Source organism: Xenopus laevis, chromosome 6S (genome assembly GCF_017654675.1).
Source record: "Xenopus laevis strain J_2021 chromosome 6S, Xenopus_laevis_v10.1, whole genome shotgun sequence".
NCBI classification, from domain to species: domain Eukaryota; kingdom Metazoa; phylum Chordata; class Amphibia; order Anura; family Pipidae; genus Xenopus; species Xenopus laevis.
Window position 1 is genome coordinate 36224360 of NC_054382.1, and position 24697 is coordinate 36249056.

At 38.0% G+C, this 24697-nt stretch overlaps 1 long non-coding RNA gene across 2 annotated transcripts in view; it reads right to left on the reverse strand.

Annotated features, from left to right (window-relative positions):
- Positions 1–1932: 1932 nt before the first annotated feature.
- The window catches only part of LOC121395028, a 66053-nt gene continuing 43288 nt past the window's right edge, over positions 1933–24697 (reverse strand). Inside the window, exons 2-4 of one of the 2 annotated variants that reach the window (XR_005962189.1) lie at positions 20903–20985; positions 15886–16022; positions 1933–2013 (exon numbers count right to left, since the gene is read on the reverse strand). This is a non-coding gene — a long non-coding RNA (uncharacterized LOC121395028). Of the gene's footprint in view, positions 2014–12560; positions 12883–15885; positions 16023–20902; positions 20986–24697 lie in introns of those variants that run through there. The other variant, XR_005962188.1, reaches the window with a different exon arrangement.

Here is a 24697-nt window from a genome sequence, read left to right on the forward strand (position 1 = left end):
GGTTGCCTTGGGCTGGTACAGAACCACAAACCATAGTGTGCAGCATTTCTACCCTACTTCTTTGTTAAGCTTTAGGTCTCCTATAAAAGGAATTCTATATTTCTGTTGGTCTGTCTGTCTTGGCAGGTTATGAAAGTTTCAAATGAATTTCTGCAGCTTTTGCTAATGAAGGGCAAGTTAAAGTTTCCCCAAGAGACCTGCTTATCTTAAATTGTTACAATAGTGTTTTTGGTTATCTTAAATTGTTACAAAGGTATCTAAGTGTGCCTGTCACGTTTTTTGAGCTCTCTGCCAAAAGCCAATTAAGTTAAAAACGGTGTAACTTTTTCTGGCTGTTCAGTGCAGGAGAACAAGCAGGAAGTCAGGACATTTCAGTAACAATCTGGGGATTGAGCTGTCAAAATCGGGACTGTCCCAAGAAACACAGGACAGTTGGAAGGTATGAACAAATCAACAAATGTATATATATTTTGTATTAACTGTAGAAGGTTTGCATGTATAAAGGCAAATTATATTATGTTTTCATGTGAAAAGATTATTGGGAATGGCGCTATACTCCTATTAAAGGGGTAGTTTACTTTTAAATTAACTTTTAGTATGTTATAGAATGCCCTATTCCTAGCAACTTTGCAATTAGTTGGGATGTAGCGAATCCCGGATTCGGTTTGGGATTCGGCTGAATCCTTGTGCCTGGCTGAACCAAATCCAAATCCTAATTTTCATATGTAAATTAAGGGGCACGAAGGGAAATCACGTGACTGTCACAAAACAAGGATGTAAAAGTTTTTCCCTTACTTTTTCCTTTCCCCCATATGCAAATTAGGATTTGGTTCGGTATTGGGCGGAATCTTTCGCTCGAATCCTAAATAGCGGATTCGGTGCATCCATAGCAATTAGTCTTAATATCCTATGGTTTTTCAGTTGTTTAGCTTTTTATTCAGCAGCTCTCTAGCACGGTATTCCAGCAGTTGTCTAGTTGCTAGGGTCTTATTTACTCTAGCAACCAGACTGGTTTGAATGAGAGTCAGAAGGACTGACACTAAAAAGCAAGAGAAGGACTATTTACTGAATGTATATGTTTTTTGTGGAAAATTAATAAATTATAAATAAAAAAACTAACTAACAAATTGTATTGAAGAGGAGGAAGGCAAATAATTCAAAAACTATAAAAAAAACGAATGAAAATCAATTGCAAAGTTGCTATGAATGGGAAATTGTATAACATACTAAACGTTAACTTAAAGGTGTATCACCCCTTTAATCTTGTCAAGGATTGCTGCCATTAGTGCATGGCCAGTATTATTTCAGCACTATTATAAAGAACTGCCATTGGCATACAAGTAGATAACCTATCAGGTTATATGATGCACATGACATAGTTAAGTCTGGTGGGTGTGGTGTGTGTGGGAGTTTAAGAAAAAAGTCTTATGACTCAAATAGAAACAAAAAACACAGACTGTTACTATCCTCAGATAAAGAAATGGGAAAAAATGATTAATACTTAAACCAATAAATAACAGGTTATTTCTGTTTATAGGGAAAGTGAATGAAATCAGAAATATAAAACTTAAAGGGAATGTCAAATCAAAAAATATTATTTTGCCTAATAAAAGAAGACATAATTCTAAGCAACTTTGCAATCTACATTCATTACAAATTACATATGGTTTTTAAGTTATTTGTAAATGTATTGCTATTAAAAGCAGTGTTTGTCCCTTTGTGTTTTCTGCCCTGATGGCTCAGACTGAGGAAACAATATCAGACAAGGCAGCTGACTAACAGACATGTCTTTGCTGCTGGGGAACCAAGACTTTTGCAACATTGTTTAAAGGGGAACTCGAAAATGAAAATTCTGCATTGTTTCTGAAATAATAAAGTTTATCTTCACTATTCCTCTCTCAGCATCTGTTTCTCTTCATTCAGCAGTTGGATGTCAGATGAATGATCCAATATATCTTTTTGGGGGGCTCCTTTTGCCCAGAAGATGTATTAGAGAGAGGATGCTAGCAGTTGCTAAGAGAGGAACAGAGAAGATAAACTTGATTATTTCAGAAACGATGCATAATTTTTAATTGATTGTATTTAGTTTCTTATTTCAGTATGATGGAGCTTATATCAAATTTTCATTATCGCGATAGTTCCCCTTTAAAAAGAAACAACCAGGAGTTCAGCAAATGCTGCTTTCAATAGCCATTATTTGTACAAATAACTATAAAAGCACTGAAGTTGCTTAGAATTATGTTTTCTTTTATTAGGCACATTTTTATTTTGGGGTTGAATTGTCCTTTAATTTATATACAAACACAAATAAGGACACTTGGGATGAGACCCCCATATGCTCCAGAAAGTCAGCTAGAAAAAGCACCAAGTTGCTTATTTGCCAATTATTAATTTGCTAATTTGACACAGATTTTCAATTAATAAATGAATACAGGTAAAAAAAGAACAGGCAGCAACAGGTCAGTTTGTTCACGATAAACGATAAGCCAACTGAAATTCCACATTGTTGAGACAATTCAACCAAAGTGATGAGAAGGGAACAGATTTAAAGAATTATTCTTCTGGATTAGGAATCTAGAACCACTAAATCCATCAGGACTTCTACAACTAATGTATTTTAAAGGGCATATTTACCAAGGGTCGAATTTTGAATTGAAAAAACTTCGTAATTCGAATACAAAAAGACCAACCGAAATCAAGTCCAATTTTTTATTTTTTTTTGGTCGAATAGGTCCATTTTCAATCGAATGGGTCCGTATGAATAGCGAATTCGAACAAATTCGATTTGAAGTTTTTCCCCAAAAAAACTTTGATTTTTCAAAGTCCACCAAGTGACTCCGAATAGGTTCTAGGAGGTCCCCCATAGGCTAAAACAGCAATTCATCAGGTTTTAGATGGCGAATGGTCGAAGTCATATTTTTAAAGAGACAGTACATGATAAATGTCGATATTCAATTTTTTTTAAAATTCGAATCGAATTTGGACTATTCCCTAGTCGAAGTACACAAAAAAATAGCTCAAATTTTTTCCATTTGAAAATTCACCTCGATCTTTGATAAATCTCCCCCTAAGTGATCCATCCTATGAAGCTTTTACATATTATTTATGTTTATCTTTTACAGATACAGCATAATACTGTGATTCCTGATTTCACCATTTTGAGCAACATATCTGGATATGACTCAAGAACTTTTTCAATATTTATTACCAAAGTATTATTTTAAATTGACGTGTTCACTCAATAATATCTACAAGGCGGTGTGTTATGATATAAATTGGATGCTGATTGATAAGGGCCAAGTGGGGCCTGGACTTTGCTGCAATGCCATAAAGTATGCAATAAAGGCATTTAAAAAATATAAGTGGTGCTGTTGAGTCTCATCCAAGCACTGGCACTTGAAAGCAGTGGGACCCACTTACTACAATACAAATGTAATGTCAAACCATATTTTACTCGTTTTCAAATGAGATTAAAACACAGTACTTTATGAATGTTCTCAGTACAGGTATAGGACCGGTTATACAGAATGCCTGGTGTTTTACAGATAACGAATCTTTCTGTAATTTGGATCTTCATACCTTAAGTCTACTAGAAAAATCATGTAAACATTAAATAAACCCAATAGGCTTGTTTTGCTTCCAATAAGGATTAATTATATCTTAGTTGGGATCAAGTACAAGCTACTGTTTTATTATTACTGAGAAAAAGAAAATAATTTTTTAAAATTTGGATTATTTGGATAAAATGTAGACTATGGGAGACGGCCTTTCCATAAATCTGAGCTTTCTGGATAATGGATTTCCGGATAACAGATCCCATACCTACTAGCAGTTCTGTTTTCTCTCTCGTTTCAATAACTTAACTCAAAGTGTTTGTTTCATGTTAATATGTAAGGGGAGAGATAATATAATATGCTGTATTATTTCTTTATAAGAGTAAAACAGGGATCTTTAACCTATTGGTCAGGTTTAAAAATAGGTTCCCATACTGTTGAGTGTGGTGCCCCATAGTTCTATTTATTGATGTGTTGTTTCTTACTATAATAGTAATTAGAATGAGCTGTATAACTGTTTGTAAGCTGATTTTTCATCTTAATGTGGGTCCCCTAATTAAAAATGGGCTTGGGTCCCCTAATTATGGATGCTGCTTTTGCAAACTGAAATGATTGATAACTATTGTAATGAAATCATCATTACAGTGAACATGTATGTACTGTATATAGCACAAGCACCATACAGACACCAAGGGGGTTATTTATCAAGTTTGCAAATATCCGAACTACAATTCGTAGTTTTCGGAGCAAAACAAAAAAAACAAGTCTAAAAACTCAGAATCCGAAACTCCGGCATCTAAAAGCTCTCAAGGTCCTGTATAAGTCAACGGGGAAGGTCCAGGTCTACGCTGATGTCCGTACCGATTTCCAGTAATTTCGGCGTTTCCTCGAAAAAAAAACATCGTTTTTGCTGAAAACTCCGAACAATTACGAGTTTTTAGGGAAAGCTCAGAAGTTTCGGTGTTTTGCCCGACCCTATTTTTTCAGTCTTTTTTCTTAAAAAATAAGGTCCATTCGGGAATTCGGAGTTGTTTGGAGTTGGATATTAGAAATACTAAGATAAATTCGGACCTTGATAAATAACCCACCAAAAGTGAGGGACAATATAATGAGTATTCGTGTTTATTATTTTCAGTATTATAACATATTAATAAAGAGCCAAAATATTCTGCAGCACTGTACATTAAGGGGATTATTTATCAAAGGTCAAATTTTAGAGTACCGTAATGTAATTTTTTTTTTAAAACAATTCGAATGGTATGTTATTTATGAAAAAATGTGAATGTCTAAAATTCAATCAAACAGTCCTGTACCGAAAACTGGAATCAAATTCAAATATACTTTTCCTCAGAAAAAAACCTACTTTTTTTCTGAAACAATGTGACGCGCTTTTTTTTTGACGCGCAACATATTTTTCTCCTATTGGAGTCTATGAGGCGTCATTTTTTACGCAAAACTTGGCAAAAATTTGGCTCACCAGTACTAACATCTTTAAATAGTTCAAGGGACCTCTGCCATTGACTTCTACATGAATTCGGCAAGTTTTAGGTGGAGAATAGTCAAATTAGAACTGTTTCCAGGGTGGAGGTTTGATAAATCTAATATTCAAATTCAAGTTGGTGGTTTTAAATTTCGAGTTTGTGAGTTTTGAAAATTCTAATTTACCATTCAAACCTTAGTAAATCTACCCCTAAATGTGTGTATACATTAAACATACAGATTTAAACTCAAATCAGCCAATAACTGATACAAGGGGTAAAGGGGGCCCTGCCCAAATGAGCTCACAAGCTTAAAGGTTGTGTTTGGGTGTGTAAGTACAATATTATCTTTTATATAGTAACCTTATCATTCTATACATACCTAGCAATCTATAGACCAGTTGTTGTTACAGCAGATGTGCCATTTATTCATAGCAACTAGATTCCAGCAAGATATATGTTGACGACATGGCCATTAATATGAGAAAGTACACTACATGTGAACCTGTACCAATATCGCCAAGATTTTAGGCATCCCTGAAGATAAATTACAGTCGAATTATAAGGAATAGAACTGGCTGTGCAAAAAGAAAGCAGACAGTTTGAAAGCACAGGTATAGTGCCAACCTTTGCTCTTGTTTGATAATCCAGCTGCCAAGACTTGCATTCAGCAGATTAATTTAACAACAGCAGCTTGTTTGTTAATGGGCCATGGAAGCAATACACTATCAAACTGCAAGAGCACAACTGTTTAAATAAGAAATCTTAAGTATCTGTTTATTAGAAATTGCTACACTTTTCTTATTGTTTCTCCAGAATAATTATGCCAGATACTATATTCCTCTTGTAGTCTTCATGGCTGAACCATTCTTATCACAATTTTTATAAACTAAAATGAAATTATTATGGTGTTTACTTTATCTGTCATATTTTATACATGTCGATCATTTATTGATAAGGTTGGTTCCACAATGTGAAGCTACAGAAGTCAACATAATGAATACATTAGAGATAAGCTTAGTTGCGTTACAAAGTTAAAGGGATTCTGTTATGATTTTTATGATGTAGTTTATTTCTAAATTACACTGCAAATAATTCCCTCCACCGTGTAAAATATCATGCCTAACCCAACAAGTGCATTTTCTTTTTATTCGTAATATTAGTGTGTAGCCATCTCCGGTAATGTTGCCTTGTCATGTGCTTTCAGAAGAGCCAGCACTTCAGGATGGAACTGCTTTCAGTCAGACTATTTTTTATCCTACTCAATGTAACTGAAGGTGTCTCACTGGGACATGGATTTCTACTATTGAGCGCTGTTCTTATTTCTACCGGGAGCTTTTATCTGGCTACCTTTCACCATTGTTCTGCTGATGGGCTGCTGGGGGAGATGGGAGGAGGGTGATAACACTTCAACTTGCAGTAGTAAAGAGTGACTGATTTTTATCAGAGCACAAGTTAGACTAGTGGCACATGAGAAACCGACAATATGTCTAGCCCCATGTCAGATTTCAAAATTAAATATAAAAAAAATCAGTTTGCTCTTTTGAGAAACTGATTTCAGTGCAGAAGTCTGCTGCAGCAGCACTATTAACTGGTACATTCTGGAAAAACATTATCCCTTTAAGGGACACTGTATTCAGATTAAAAATTCCTGAACCACTTATCACTCTACAACGTTTGTTAAGGCTGTAGTGTTGAAAAACATGTTTGTTACTTTTTCTGCTTTCAACAAAAAGGCACACATTTATTTATTTATATATCTATGGAAAGAAAATTAATTTGGTCTTGCTTTAAGACTGAGGCTAACAGAGATTTAAAGGGTCATGAGAATGTCATTGATACTGTCAATCATTGAGACAAAATAGCCCCGGAGGTTCAGAGCCATATTAAGGCTTTATTGCCCTCAAGCTGAATATTATTGTAAACGTATCCCTAAACATAGTTGCTCAGCTGTTTTTAGGATGAAATTCAAGATTCAAGACCACAAATTAGATCATCTTCTAAAGGATTTCTCTTTATTTATGCACACCAACTAAATGTCTCATGTAACTCAGATAATCATGTGCAGCAATATAATGTATAAAATGTTAATTTCATTTGTAGACCACTTATGTTGATTCCCAATAATTCTGTTCTACCTCTTGAGAAAGCCACTTTCGTGACAAAACTGCTGGAGGGGGGTCCGGCACAGGCAGGACTACTTTAAGGCCTTGGTGGGCCCTGGGCAAAGACCAATATAGCGGGCCCCCATTATCCTGCAAAAATAATTTTCAACTATGCCCATTTTTTTGGCCACACTCCTAAATACCTAACCATTTTACCAAAAAATAACCCAGACATGCCAATATAATTACTACAGAAAATTGACAATGAGAATATTAACCCCAGATGTGCCAATATAATCCATAAATACAATGGACAACAGGCATGTTATCCAGTTCCCACAATGCCTTTCACACTTCCAGTGTTGTTCTTTTCATGACCACAGGAAATAAAAATGGAGGCAAATACTTTTTTCAATAGCAATTACCTTTACAAATAAAGTAAAATAATTTATAATGTTCAATCAAAGTAAACTGGAAAGCTGCTTGGAACTGAATTTTATTTTATGATGCAAAATATGGGTTTACAATCACTTTATCAAACTGGCAATTATGGAACCTGCCCCCACCTTGCCTTATTTGTTTTAGTCCAAATAGATTGGAATTTATTGAGTATGTTAGAATGAGCATTTTTTGAATTTGGTAAAGAAACCAGATCTACAGCATTACACACAACCCAGGTATAATTACTGGTTTCCCAGGGACATTAACCCTACAACAGGAGTCATGGTCAGTAAGAGAAGGAAAGGTCATGAATTCACTTATAATAGAAAGGAATTGGATTTTATAGTAAAAAAACACTAATTATTGGGGTTTTGGCATTTGGACTTTAAAAGAGAACTAAACCTTAAAAATGTATGTGTCTAAAAATGCCATATTTTATATACTAAACTTATCAGCTTGTCAATAGCAGCAATGATCCAGGACTTCAAACTTGTCACAGGGGGTCACCAACTTGGAAAGTGTCTGTGACACTCACATGCTCAGTGGGCTCTGAGCAGCTGTTGAGAAGCTAAGCTTAGGGGTCATCACAAATTATCTAGCAAAAAATTAGGTTTGTCTGTAATATAAGTTGATGCTACAGGGCTGATTATTAAATTCTAATGCTAATTGCACTGGTTTCTGTACTGCCATGTGTACTGTATATTGTGAGTGGGTCTCTGAACTCAGTAAGTGACAGCAGCACAGAGCATGTGCAGTCAATCAGAAAAAAAGAAGATGGGGAGCTACTGGGGCATCTTTGGAGACACAGATCTTTACTGCTAAAGGGTTGTGGTTGCCTTGGGCTGGTACAGAAGCCCAAAACATAATGTATAACATTTCTAGTTACTTCTCTAGTTAAGCTTTAGTTTACCTTTAATAAATAATCCCCTTAATGAGTTTAGCAGAGGCAATTCTCATTGTTGTCTATGGCAGGATATTTGGCATTTTGTAGCCACAACAAGCAGCTGCTTGTTGCTGCCACCTAAGGGTGTTTTCACTCTTAGGTGGCAGAAGCCTCTAAAACTCAGGGATAACTGGAGTCAGTTTGGTCCTCCATTATCTGAGTTTCTGTATATACATACAAATAATGCAACAGTTAATTCATTGTCACTCCATTGCTGTTTACTGAGCAGGAAGGTTTATTTTTTTATCACAATGCAACAATACCAAACTCACCAAGTCTGTGGTCAGTGCTGTGTATGAAAAGGCAAGTGATTTGAGAAAACAAAAGATCATGGGAAATTTTTCAGGAGGAACTTTTATACAGTATAAATCCAATTAAGATTTAACTTCTTTTTGGCTACTCAAACAAAGCCAGCATTAATATTCACCCCATTAGCACTATTACAAAAAAGAGGAGGGTAAATTAAGGCAGTTTTTAAATTATAGTACATATAGTCAGGGTCGGACTGGGAGGCGTGGGGCCCACCGGGGCTACTGCCCCAGGGCCCCCCTCCGGCCGCCACTGCGGAGATATGCAGGGGGCTAGTGCGCATGCGTGCGGTGCTGCGTTTATGCGCGCGGCGCTACCTTTGTGCGCATGCGCAGATATTCTATTCTACCGCAACCCCGAACAAAGTGGGGTCGCCCCGCCCCACTAAGTAGCGGATCTGGGCATGCAGGGCCCACAAGAGCCCGGGGCCCACCGGTGTTTTTCCCGGTGCCCCCCGGCCCAGTCCGACACTGCATAAAGTACAGTTCTTGCCTCTCCCCAACTACAGAGAAGGACCATGGGTCAATGTGCATTCTCCTGCTTATATAAAACTGCCATGCAACCTGGGAATCTGCTGCATTGATCTGAAACAAAAAGGCTTGTGTGTGCATCAAAAAAGTTAAAAGAGGGACAAGTTACCAGTCTCCTTTGTATTTGTAGTGGCTTGTTAGAACATTTACCTACAATGATGCAATGAAGCTCCCATGCTATGTTACAGATGAGTTAAGTGGAAAGTTAGAAATGCCTAATCAGTGCTCAGTGAACAGATTGAGTCCCTCCTTGAACAGTTGGATATCACAGGGTATCTAGCTGTCACACACATACACATATGCAGGGAGTATATTGGGAATCAAGAGATTAGGAGGCACCAGAATATGGATTGTTACTGCCTGATTGCTTTGCCTATGGACTTACTTCTTCTACTCCATTTCTAATTTACCTTTTTCTTGCTCAAACCCATACATCTATCTATCTATGTGTGCACTGAGAAGCCCTCTGTATAAACAACCCCATCCATTTCCCTAGCTGCAACCCGTTAGGCTATCAGACAAAAGAACAGCTCATTATAAAGAGGGACACTTTAATATGTAGTAAGCTCTTCTGATCCCATATTTTCTATGTAACCCTTGAGTGTTAAATTATTGTAAGACCCTTGTTTGTTATAAATTAATGTAAAGCACAGAGTAACTTGCTGCTGCTATATAAATAAATTCCACCCTAATCCACTATTGGTAGATATTTTTAATTTCTACATATAGGATTGGCAGAAATGTGCATCTCACTGTGGCATTAATTCACATTTAATCACTGGGCAACTCTTGTAAACACTGTTAATATCAAATTACAATCATCTTGAGCTGCTTCGGTTGAATGAGCACAAACTAAGTGATAAATGTTTAAGCAGCCAGAGTAAGAAGGTTCTATTGTAATTGTCTAACTGAGCAAAGCTAAAGACACAAAGAAAAACAATCAGTTATTGATACTGACAAGAACAAATTAGGATTCACTATAAAAAGAAGTATTCAAAAGACGCAATTTCGTTTCAGACCTGAACATACCATATAGTTTATTGTATAGGTATAAAGGCTTCCATGGTGTATAAATAGAAGTGCAGTCAGCATCATCTTATATTACACCAAGAAAATCCCTCTCTACATTATTTAAAATGTAACTGTGATCATATTCAAATACATTCAATAAGAGTTTCTCTATCTCTCTCTTTCTTGGGGTCTATGAATGAAGTGTAAAGGTCTTTGTAACCATTTGAACATAACATTAATTAAAGGAGAAAGAAAGCTATGGAGGCATTTTATTGCCAATAGATTAGCCACAATAGTGCAAGCTAGAATGCTATATTTATTCTGTAGAATGTTTTACCACACCTGAGTAAAAAACTGTAGAAGCTCTCTGTTTGTTTAGGATAGTGGCTGCCATATTAGCTTGGTGTGACATCACTTCCTGCTCACTTATAGCTCTGGGCTCAGATTACAGCACAAAAGGGGGGGGGAAGAGGCGCAAACTGAGCATGCTCAAGCACTAGCCCTGGAGGTTTAAGCTGAAGGCAGGAAGTCTGATACAGAAGCCCATGTGTACACAATAGAAGGAAAGAAATGATGTGTTTCTTTTGATAGAGGATTCAGAGCAGTATTACTTTGAGGGTTTACTAGTATATTTAGGTGAACCTTTCTGCTAAGGCTTACTTAGTTTTAACCTTTCCTTCTCCTTAAATCCTTTTTGCCCTGTTTTAGGAACTAAGCCATATGAAATATCTCTGAACCAAAACAGCATTATATTATGATATTTGGATGCCAAGGGTTGTTAATTATATAACAAAATTAAGTGGGAGACCACTAAGTACAGTATATGATTATGCAGATGCCTTACTAATATTAACATTGGTGGTCTATGGGACCACACAGCCATTGGTTATTAACAAGGTCCTTACATGATGACTTTATCTGTGTCTGGTTACAAGTATATAGGTACAGAAAGTAGCTTAAAGAACTTGGAGGACCTGATCAGCTAGTAGTGTAGAACACAGCTGCTTATGTTAATAGCTGATTAGAAACAGAAAGCTGCAAATATATAATATAGCATAGTATAAACAATCCAATTTGCATTGCGGATTGTTGGTTCATGCTGGAATCAGCCAATTAGAGCTGGAGGAAATACATTGGAACTTATGCTTCTCCAGTGGTGATTTTTATGTTAACTGGTGGAGAGGCAACAAGAACATCACCCCCTGTAGCCGAGACTAATCACTGGTGACAAAGTTCTGTGTCTTTGCCCACTGTGAAACTCAAGGATTGTGCTCAGTAGGGTTAAAGATAAGTAATGTATCAATTAAATATTTCAATTTAGAACAGTTTATATAATTGGTGACTCCCCTCTGAGAGCTGTTTCAGAAAGGCATAATTGAACAATGACATTTTAAACTTCAATATTAGAGGAATGGTCACAAATAGAAAATAATTGAAAAGAAGTCTTTATTTCTGGGGAACTATCTTGAACCAACTTAACTGAAGGTACAAAATGGGTTGAATTGCCATAGCCTCCATTCCCCCTGCAAGATGTGGGGCAGTCCCAACATCATCTTGAAATGCAGTGTGGCCATGTCATCTTATCTATGCAACAGGTTCAAAGTAAAGACAAGTACATAGGATAATGTGGATTCTGTCCAGCAGAGTTCAAGGCAGCCATCTTCTTCTCTTCCGAATGAGACCAGCGAAGCGGCGCATGTGCAGTTGGAGCAATTTTCTGTCTCGCGACAACTGCGCATGTGCTGAAACTCACGAAAATTGCTGAAGCGTCGTTCTCATTCCGAAGATTACCTAAGCAGCTGAAGATGGCATCCGTGAACTCCACTGGACAGAATCTGCAGAGGGGTAAGTAAAGTTTGGGGCATTTGCCCGAGGGGGGGGGAGGGTCTATGTAGGGTAGGGTTTTTTTTTTTATTTATTAAGGGTTTGTTTCTCCTTTGAGCACCAAGTGTTTATTGCAGATTTGCACATTTGAAGGAATGCTAACAGAATCCAAAAACTTACTAGAAACCTTTACTTCCACTTTCACCTTTACTTCCACTTTAAATGTTTTTTTTTTATTAGGCCCAGTTTTTGAATCTTTTACACTATCCCTCAAATGTAATAAAAGGCACTAAATTTGCCCAGGAGCAGTAACCCATAGCAGCCAATCAGCAGGTAGCATTTACTGCTCACCTGTTTAAAAGCAAACAACTTACTGGTTGCTATGCGCTACTGCCCCTGGGCAAACTTAGTGCCTTTTATTACATTTGGGGAAAAGATACATAAGCTATTGTTATTCTTTAAAATGTCAGTGGGGGGGTGCAAAATAAATACATTTTTAATACAAAACATTTTAGAAAAACAGAAATAAGAAATAAAAAGACTACAGTTATTAGTGGATTACTATTTGACAACAATGTGTTTCATGAAGGTTAATTACCTCGTTAACTGATGAACTCGAGGACTGGTGAAATGCTTATGTTATTCTAGCGAAGACATTCTGCATCAAAAACAACACTCACCAATCACCTGCATTTAAAATTCACAGAAATGAATGTGGTATGAATATTCTGATATTCACAATGTAAGTCTGAATAATAAATAACAATCATAGAAGCTGGTTAACAAACAAGTAGATACAACAAGAAGAACAAATTGGTGTCCCAGTAAGGGTAGGACTCCACGGGCGATTTCGGCACTATCCGACGCACTGCGCAAAAACGTAGGCGTCACGTTGGATGCTACGGAAATAAGATAAGCAGTAGCATTGTCGAATGGCGTTGCAGCGTTGATCCGACACGACTGTTGGGTGCAGACGCTGCATCTGCATCCGACAGTCATGTCGCGTCGGATCAACGCTGCAACTTCATCCGACATTTCCATATCTTACCTTATTTCCGTTGCATCCAACGTGATATGCCTGGGTTTTTGTGTATTTCTCCCACCTGTAGTATTACTGCTAGTATGGTAAGATGACTGTATCTTGTGCTTCAGCATTGCAAGCAGCAAGTGAATCATAGCTATGTTAGCACAAATACAGAGCCATAATACCATTTTGCAGACAGTGTCTCAGTGATATTATATTATACTTACAAAGGTTACAACTTTATAGCGCTTATCAGCCTGACATTTAGTTTTGACATTAGCAAAGCTTGTCAGGTTACAGTGAATACAGGTAAATCCTTATAAAATGTATGGTGATATTAACATAGTACAAGGTACAGCTCTCCCTAAAGTGTTACTGTAATTTAGGGGATTAACTATATGCACCATATCCGGTTAATCTGTCTGCTTTATGCTCCAATCCATTGAATTAAGCAGTTCCATCAGATAACCTTGGCCTGATGGTGGGGGAAAGTCAGAAATAGAAACCAGTTATTATGGCTGCAGGATATGAGCAGGGGAGACACATCTAATCTTGCAGACAGAAATATGTGCATATTGATCCATGGTGATTGTAGAGTACACTCAGGATCATATTAACAATGAGGTGGGTGGAGTTGCATCTCCAGACCACTTCCAAAAAATGAGATCAGATGAAATCTGAGGTTGTGTGCTGCTGCCAGTAAATATCGAAATCTACATTTCAGCTATGATGCTCTGGTCACCAGAAGTCCCTGTAATCAAATATGAAATTGAATTGTTTTGTTTCTCTGCATCCTATTACCCTGCTCTCATTGATTTTCTGTTTCTAGAGTTGGGGCCAGGACTTTATAAATGCTTTGGTGCCCCCCACCCATCCCTGACAACTTATCCCTCAGCACCATCTCCTACATTGCAAGGTGCCAATGTTTTAGGCCCTTTGCCACTCACATTGGCTATAATTACACAGACATGCCACTAAAATCACTGCAGAAAATGTGTAATGAACCTTTAACCCAAGAAATTTTAACCCAAATAAGAATATGGGTAACGTGAACACATAAACCGAAGACATTCCAGAAATATTACTGCGCAAAATGGATAGATTGAAAGAATTACCTCACCAATAGTGATTGACAAATAAATTTGCCAGACAAAAATTTGCAGCGAATTTCCTCGTTTTACCGCAAGCAAATATTCGCGTAACTGCGGCGACAATTCACCGTCAAAAAATCCTCCTTCAAAATTATTTGGACACTCATTGACTTTAATTCATTTGGACCAAATAGTCGCACGTATAAAAATTGTCGCTTGCCTAAAAATAATTTTGATGCCCATTGACTTCAAATGCAAATTTTTCGCCATTTTGCCAATTTCCTGGTAAATTGATGATTTTTTTGGAACAGATTCGCCCATCACTACTGACCAACAATTTGCACAACATTTCTTCTCTCTGACTGCGCCTGTTCTGCTTTTTGTGCTCTGCCTCCCTCTATTGTGCTGAAACTGGCAAACAAATTCAAGATTTAAGGGCTAGGCCTCAGTGACATTGACAGTCCAAGTAGAAGTCAGGTTCAAGCTTGTGGTTGTTGAAAGGAAATGAAATGAGAGCAAGTACAGACCAAGAACGATAGTGCAACAACATCTAGAAAGGTCTAGAGATAGTCTTCTGAGTCAAAAGACATGGTAACCAACTATAAAAAGAGAACATTTCTTCATAAGGAATAGTATATCTAGGAAACAAAGATTTGCTGGTTTGCAGGCCAAGAGTTGACAAAATGGTCCACAAAAATCCAAGTGGTCCCCAGACCGAAGTACGAGCTATAACACTATATATATTCTGCAGAATGCTTTACCATATCTGTCTAAACAGCTCTAGAAGCTCTCTCTGTTTAGGATAGCAGCTGCCATATTAGTTTGGTGTGACATCACTTCCTGCCTGAGTCACTCCCTGCTGAAAAAAGGAAGTCTGATACAGAAGCCCGTGTGTACACAATAGAAGGAAAGAAATGTTGTGTTTCTTTTAACAGAGGACTCTCTGTTTGGGGGTTTACTGGTGTATTTCTATAGACCTTTCTGATAAAGCTTACTTAGTTTTAGCCTTTCCTTCTCCTTCAAGGCATAGGTCCACCAATTTAAAAAAATCCAGGGCAAATCTCAGGCTTAAAGGTGAACAAAAAACTCTTTGCTTCTGCAGGGAACAAAGGTTGTGCAACCACCTGCCTAAAACGAACCTTAGGATAACAGGCAGAGTTAGTATCCAAAGGGTGGTTGCCAGTTTCCGTATCTAATGAATGACTTCCTCTCCTGGGCCCTATGGTGGTCACTGCCAACCAGAAGCATTTGCAGTTAAAGTCAGGACTAAATTGGCATCAGCTCTGCATGTTCATGGTAGTGATAGTAACCAGAGACCCTCGGAATGTCAGTAACATGACCCTCGTGTACTTGATGCTAAGAGCAGATATTGAATATGCTACATACCACAGTTTGTATATAGACCTGGCAAGGGTGCAAGTACCTTGTGGTGCAATTTGTGACTTTTGTGGAAAAGTAGTGAAAAAAAATACCCGGTGTCAGTGTTATATTGCCACACTAAATTAACATGAATTAGGTTTAGGGATCCCTTTAAAATGTGTTTTAATGACAATGAAAAAAAGCAGCAGAAATCACCTGTTGCACACTGGTGTCAGACTGTATGTCCTGTAGATGCAACTGGAACCAGAAAAAGGAAGATACCATTGCATGCCAGCAACATTCCCAGGGCACAATGACTTCTTCTTTGTGTTCCTTATGTACTGTATCTTGTCCTGTAAAATGAAAAGTAACAGTCAAATGATATACAGTACAAATCTTATTAGCGTTACCACAAAATTGTGAAAATAATCTACAGAGGTGCACCAATATTGAGCTGGAGAGAGTGCAGAGACGTGCAACTACATTGGTTAGAGGGATGGAAGACTTAAATTATGATGGTAGGCTGTCAAGGTTGGGGTTGTTTTCTCTGGAAAAAAGGCGCTTGCGAGGGGACATGATTACACTTTACAAGTACATTAGAGGACATTATAGACAAATGGCAGGGGACCTTTTTACCCATAAAGTGGATCACCGTACCAGAGGCCACCCCTTTAGACTAGAAGAAAAGAACTTTCATTTGAAGCAACGTAGGGGGTTCTTCACAGTCAGGACAGTGAGGTTGTGGAATGCACTGCCGGGTGATGTTGTGATGGCTGATTCAGTTAATGCCTTTAAGAATGGCTTGGATGATTTTTTGGACAGACATAATATCAAAGGCTATTGTGATACTAAACTCTATAGTTAGTATAGGTATGGGTATATAGAATTTAATTAAAAGTAGGGAGGGGTGTGTGTGTGGATGCTGGGTTTTCATTTGGAGGGGACTTTGTCTTTTTTCAACCTAATTTAACTATGTAACATTAATCAAGGGAACTTTTTCAAACTGCTGATAACTACAGTGGACTTTTGTGAATTTGTGTCTTTTACAGAGGGGCAGGGATTCCACCCACAGAATTCCTCCTACAATGCAAAATGCATGGCCTTGCACCCCACACCCATGATGCACCCAGTCCATGACAGTAGCTAGCAGACCCAGGCATGTGGGGGTTTTAAAGGGGTAGTAAACCCTGCTGCACTTTACTTCTCAGCCAAACGTTACTCGGTTCTTGTTGGACTACAAATCTCATAATAATGTAACATATAATGAAGGTTGAAGTACGCTGAGAGCTGTAGTCCGGCAACACCAGGGTTGTATTCTTAAAGCAACATATATAAAACTTTTCCAAAACGTTTCCCCAAATCTCCTCCAAAATGCAAAAAAAAAAAAATCTTCCAATGAGAATCCCAGATGACCTGTTTCAACTCCAGTTGCAGGAACAAAGAACATGGAGCCAGATTGAAAGTTTCCCAGCACTGAATAAGTCTGTCCTTTATCCCCATGTTTGATTCCAGTGTAATATAATGAAGACAAAAATTACCTCTACGTAAGAGATAATGTAAGATAAGAGCAAGATGCCTGACATGGTACTGGGATTCAGCATTTTTATTTGTCAGTTCATTTGCATGAAGTTTTCTGATCAGTAGAATTCTTATAGGTGATTTTTTTGCATCTAGAATTATGCTTTTCGGCAACAACTATGTATAGAAAACTAGGGGGAGCTGTGGGACACCAATACAGCTGAGTTTACAAGGCCTTTAAGTTTTTCAGCAATGTGGACACAATGAGTCTGTCTTACGTGTGGGTTTAAAATCACTTTAACGAACATCAGTAATAAAAAGCTTTTTGTATTTTTCTTTTGTTTTTTTTCTCTCTACAAAATACAGTTTTACTTTTATGTTTCAGCTCAAAAAAATGTCAAAGCAAAACAAAAATAGTAGGAGAGTGATTTATACAGTTTGAACAGAGCAGCACAGACAGGGCACCTGCGGGGTAATGAAATAAAAGATGTTATGGTTTTTTTTTCAGTTGTAGGAAACCACAGAAACCAATCAGCAGGAGGCAATTACTCTTTAAAGGCAAACACTGAATTGATTGATCTGGGTTACTAGACCTCAAGCAATTGTTGCATATGTTATTACCCTCAACTACAATGAACAGTGATATCTGATACATCATAAAGGATCTGCACATCTGTACAGCCATGAAGTTGAAATGGGTCATTATTAACCCTTTAGATCCATCAAATATCTATCAACTTATAAAAAAAGATCCTGGTGCCAGTCAGTAATTAATGCTGACCACAGGACTAAAAGGGTCAAAGCAATTAGCTAATAATTCATTAAGTTTCAATTTGAAGTGCAGTTTGGCCAATCATGAACTGTAAAGGGGTTGTTCACCTTTGAGTTAACTTTTAGTAACACAGTAGTAACATAGTAAGTAAGGTTGAAAAAAGACACACGTCCATCAAGTTCAACCTTTTAGTTTTTTTTTAATCTGCCTAACTGCTAGTTGATCCAGAGGAAGGCCTCTCCAATTTGCATGATAGAGAGCGATATTCTGAGACAATTTGCAATTGGTTTTCAGTTTTTTAATTATTTTATTATTATTATTATTGTTTATTTTAGTTATTTAGCTTTTTATTCAGCAGCTCTCCAGATAAAAAAAAACTATTAAAAAAAATAATGAAGACCAATTGAAAAGTTATTGAGAATTAGCCATCCTATGACATACTAAAAGTTAAAGGTGCAGTGTTGGATTGGAGCACTGCGGGCCCACTGGGGCTGCGACACGAAGGGCCCTCCTGGAAGCCAACGGTGGCCCCCTTCTGACTTCCAAACCAACCCCCCCGAGTGAATGCGCATACGAAGCATCACGTCACCTCATGTGCCTCCTTTACTTCAGGGGATTATGTTTTGGGCTTCTGTACCAGCCCAAGGCAACAATAGCACTTTAGCAGTAAAGATCTGTGTCTCCAAAGATGCCCCAGTAGCTCCCCATCTTCTTTTCTGCTGATTCACTGCACATGCTCTATGCTGCTGTCACTTACTGAGCTTAGGGACTGACTCACAATATACAGTCCACATAAAATATAAATGTCACAATATAAGGCGGATTAGTAATTAATACAGATAATTACAACATGGCAGCACAGAAACCAGTGCAATTAGCATCAGAATTTAATAATCAGCCCTGTAGCATCAGCTTATATTACAGACAAACCTCATTTTCTGCTTGATAATTTGCAACGACCCCTAAGCTTAGCTTCTCAACAGCTGCTCAGAGCCCACTGAGCATGTGAGTGTCACAGACACTTTCCAAGGTGGTGTCAAAAACTGCACCAGTATTAGGGCATCACTTGCACAAAACAGTAGGCACTATATTTTGCAGTATATGCAATGATTATGAAAATTTTAGGGGCAAAAACTATGAACAGTGTGGGAAAATGAAATAAAATGACAAGTGTTCACGTTAAATCTTGTTTTAAAACAGATCATTGATTAAAGACCCAGTTATGAAAGTAAAGAGGATTCATAGGTCCTTGTCTGAGTGACACCCCCCAAATTTGAAACTTCAACCTGCACAATATGGAGTATAATCACATGATAATGTGAAACATTTGTTTCTGTTAATGACATGGAGGGCAATAGTTGAGGGACAGTGGCAGACCCCTGAAAATATATTTAGAAAGTGATTTGTTTGGCCAAGGAGTTCTTTATAAAAACTTTTAAATATCTTTATTGCACATGGTTAGGCTGGAAACTCTCTATTCAATCTATATCCAATATTATATATAGAAACATATAGCCTAATTTTATTGAAGTGAATCCCTAAGCAATCTGGTGATTTCGCGTTTAATCAAGTATATCCTTGTACTTGGAAATTATTTATCAAGAAGAACAAATCACAGCACCCACACAATGGACTGAGCCCAAAGGCATACACAGCTCTCCATGGTTTGGACTCATTCTTAGCATTCCTAAGGAGGTCAGCAGTTAATAGCTTTTGAGTGTGAGGTTCTTACCAGCACCCCTGGTCTTCTATCCCTCAGCTCTATTGTAGTTTTCTGAGGATCTCTGACCCTCACCACTGGCTGCCGATTTCTGTCCCCTCCATTGGCCTCTTATCCATAGCCCTCAACACTGGTCCGTCATTTCTAGCCATCTCCATCTGCTCCTATCTTTGGCCCTCACCTTTGGCCCCCTATCTCTGGGCCTAAATGCTGGTCTCTTCATCAGTCTATGGCCCTCACCACTAACCCCTATATTAAGGGTTTTTTTGCCCCCAACTTTTGCCATCACCCAGGCCTACCAATTCCATTAGCCCCTACCTTTGGACCGAACCATTGTTCCATTTCTGATGAGCTACATCTGACCCTTTCTTTTGGGCCTTTCTTTGGTCCTCACCACCACCCCCCATTTCTGTCCTTCTCCATCAGCCCCTTACTTTGACACTCACCATTACTGGCCCTCACCACCAGCCCCCTACTTTTATCTCTTTACATTAGCCCTTTGCCACCAGTACTCAATTTCTGTCTCTCTCCATTGGATAATACTTCTGGTATTTTCCATCAACCCCTATCTTTGGCAATCATCGCTGACACCCCATATGCTGCCCTTTCCATGCACCTATCTTTATTAATTGCCCTGGCCCTTTCCACAAGCCCCTGTCTCTGGTGTTTAACTCACTAGATCTCCATGAAAACCATGAAAAACAATATAATTGGCCCATCCCTTCTATTTGTTCACAGCAGGATCTAACTTTGTACCTGGAAGAAGGTCCTAATTTCTCTCCTGTCCTAGTGTATAGTGCTTTTCCTTATGTTATATATGATCTGTTTGGATACAGATATAACTAAAGGATTAACACTTAATAACACAACAGACCAGAATTAGATGATAATAACTGTATGGTGTAAGATGTCACTGGTATTAATACATACCAAACATCATTGATCCAGGAAGTATGCTCATTGCCATATGGAGTCAGGAAGGCAGAATATAATTATTATATGTGCTTACTTTCTGGAGCCAATTTAAGGTGTAGGTGGGCCCCTACAGCCATCCCAATAAAGTTTTAATAGTACTACACCTGTACTAGACAGGTGAACTAGAATATACTATGTAGCAGAGTTTTGTACAGTGTTAGCCACAGATTAAAGACAGAGAATACAAAGCAAGTCATACCTTTTATTGCTAATTAAATAGATTTAAAAACACAAGCTTTCAGGAATACCTAGGTCTCTGCTTCAGGCAAGGCAGGCAAAAAGTTGATGGACTGTCTTTTCCAAAGTAGAATTGGGGTCCAGTTGCACCGCCCTATACGAACAGTCATGGGAACAAATACAACAATTACAAGAGACATAAAATAAAACACATAAAATTTATAGCGAATGGATTGAAATGAGGGTTTAGCCATTTTGTAGGTATGCAGTCAATAGTTACAGTAAATGAAAGGTCTGATAGCGGGCCAAGTGATGTAACTACTAAACAGCAGACCCTGAGGCTGCATAGGGGAGTGGGCCTGATGGCATGTTCTGCTATATTGTACTCCTTTCACCATTGAGGCTGGGTTGGCATGGGAGCGGTGTGATTGTGGCTAAAGGTGAGCGTGGGGGAAATCATTTTATGACGCATCAGTACTGTCTTTTCTATAAATGCAATTTTTCTTTAAGTCTAAAAACCATAAATACTTACAACCACAAGGTGTCACTACTACCCTAAGTAATGCCTTAGTAACGCACATTCAGTAAGATTGATTCTTACCGTATACAGAACTTTAGATATATTGATCAAAAATGTGATAAGTTAAAATCAAGTACATTTGTAGGCACAACATTCAGGCAAGTGTTAATTCCGTGGAGTCTTTGCATCCCTGTACTTTGCACCTGGCAAAACAAGCCTCAAATGTAAACCTGCTAAAGTATAAAGGAGCTTGCAGACACATGTACAATTTTAGATATAGTCTTGATAGGTGCAATTACAAATGCAAATTTGCATTCAACAGGGTTAGATTATCCATTAGGCAGATTAGGCCTAGGGCCCGGCAGGTACTAGAGTCCTAGAAACTGGCCCTATATTATCTGGTGCGGAACAAGTGTGGAATCTGCTCACATCACATCTGCTCATGTCCCTTTATCGTTTACATGACAATCAATATTAAATAATTGCCAGAGAGATAGGGTGAGAGCAGAGGCAAAGTCCAGCAGATGTTATTTATGGGCTGTGCTCTATCTAAAGGGTTGATCAGGTAAATTCTTCAACCGATCAGAGCACAACTATTCAAGTCTGCTGCTGAATCCACAGAAGTTGTGAGTCTGGCACCATCAATAGCATTCACAAAAATGTTTCTGTAGTATTGTGATTCATTCAATACCGATAGCAAGTCCTTGGGAACTCATCTGATTTCCCTGTACTTATGGCACCAGTGCTTAGAATGTCAGTGTAATGGGTGTAGGGAATAGAATTCCTGCCGCACTACATACACATAGTCGTTCACAAGACAGAAAATTCACAGAACTTGCCACTTGTTTCATTAGTTGCAAGTAAAGAAATTCTACAGATTTTAATTAATTTAGGTGTAAGAAATCACACCATGGTTCCTTGTACAGTGGAAAAAAGTGGATATGGGAGTCTTAAAAGCATGTATGCCCCCCCCACCAGCTATCTAAATACACAAATATATCTCAATAAGTTTCTGCTAGAACAGCACGTCACATAAATGAATTATCCAACACGGTACCAGTACACACACTGTAACTCTGTAAGACTAAACAGTACCTTGTACTTGATCCAAACTAAGATGTGATTCATCCTTATAGGAAGCAAAACTAGGCTATTGGGATTATTTAATGTTTACATTATTTTTTAGTAATTTAGGGTACAAAGATCCAAATTAAGGAATTGTCTGGAAAGCCCCAGGTCCCAAGCATTCTGGATAACAGGTCCCATACCTGTACAGGCAAGCAATGACAACAACATGAATGATGTTTGTAATGATTATGCCACTTCTGCACTCACAGCTTAACTGCCACCCATCTCATTTCAGATAGTGGTTTAGCCCAACTTCCTTACTGGTGCAGCTCTCTTTCCTAGTGTCCTGGTATTGACTGTGAAGCTCCATCCGCCATATGTCTAATGACACCTTACTGATTGGCTAATCACTTTCCCATCATGCCCTGGAACTGACTCTGGAAGAAACTGACTGTTAGCAAGAGTAAGCAGTGCAGCAAATAGGATTTCCCATCAGCTACAGCCAATCAGTCTGCCAGCTCAACATAATGAAGTTTTCCCAGGTAAGGACACCACCAAATTCCTTTACCTCAAGTGGGTGGGTCTTACCATAAAGTTAATAGATTAGGGGTGTGCCCTTTGGTGTTAGGTTTGTGCCAGAATCATCTTTACTGTAATCCCCAATTTGCTGATTTGGACACTGGGATCACATTGTGTTGCAACAACAGCTAAAGGCTTTCAGTTGGGCAGCCATGCTAGAGACACACCTACCCCAGACATCCATGTGCAAAATTGATCACACCTACTATGCCCCCTTACATTGTATTTGTACTAAATCATGTTAATTGTGTTATTAAATTGTGTATGGTAGCTTCTCCGGTAAGGCAAGCTGGAATCAGTAAGACTTTAGAGCAGGGCTTTCAAACCTGCAGATTGTAGCTATATTTGAACTGCAAAGTGACCGTTGGAAAGTGACAGTTAAATGATTGTCCACTGCAGCTTTAGATGAGAGGTAGGTGCAGGACAGATTTACTAGGGGTAAATAAGAGAGGAAATGATATCGCATTTGTACTAAATCATATTTTAATCCCATTTTAAGTATATATAGCAACTTTTTCAGTAAGGCAAGCTGGAATCAGTAAGACTTTAGAGCAGGACTTTCAAACCTGCAGATTGTAGCTATATTTGAACTGCAAAGTGACCGTTGGAAAGTGACAGTTAAATGATTGTCCACTGCAGCTTTAGATGAGAGGTAGGCGCAGGACAGATTTACTAAGGGTAAATAAGAGAGGAAATGATATTGCATTTGTACTAAATCATATTTTAATTGCATTTAAAGCAAGTATAGTAACTTTTTCAGTAAGACAAACTGGAATGAGTAACACTTTAGAGCAGGGCTTTCAAACTTGCGGATTGTAGCTGTATTTGAACTACAAAGTGACCGTTGGAAAGTGACAGTTAAATGATTGTCCACTGCAGCTTTAGATGAGAGGTAGGTGCAAGACAGATTTACTAGGGGTAAATAAGAGAGGAAATTACATTGCATTTGTACTAAATCATATTTTAATCCCATTTTAAGTGTATATAGTAACTTTTTCAGTAAGGCAAGCTGGAATCAGTAAGACTTTAGAGCAGGGCTTTCAAACTTGCGGCTATAGTTAGCTTCAGAGAGTTGATAGATTAGTTAACGGAGTCAAATCGTAACAAACAAAAAAAACATAGCTTCCCGTATATGAACAGATAGGTTGCCCGTGAAAGTTGAGTTGGTACAACATGGCAATTGGGATTCTAGCATACCTGTATTCGGTTTCAGTTTTCTGTTTGCCCTATGCATGTTAGAGAAGATCAGGTATTATCACAATGACAAAGTGGTTTGATTAAAGCCATAAGGGAAAGTGTATTTAATCCAGGGGTCCCATACTACATGAAATCGTTTTTGTTTATTGTGTAGTATTAGTTAGTTTCTCCATTATAAAGGTTGCGTTTATTTTTGCTTTCAATTCTCCCAAAATGTAAGGTAGTGGATAGCCGTGATTTTGCTATAATTTGCTTTGCTGCTGTAAAGATGTGTTATCAGCATATGTGCGGGTACTGGTATATCTTTTATTTTACAGTTGAGTAACAACCTTCAATACCTTTTAGCTGCCAAAGGCTGAGAAGTTGTTCTTCAACAAGTGCATTGTGTACTAATTAAATACCAAATGGAACAATCCTTCCGTTTTTGTAATATTAACTATTTGAATTTCGAATGGAGGAGACCTCAGACTTTCAACTAATTCTTAGCAGCAAAAGTATGGCA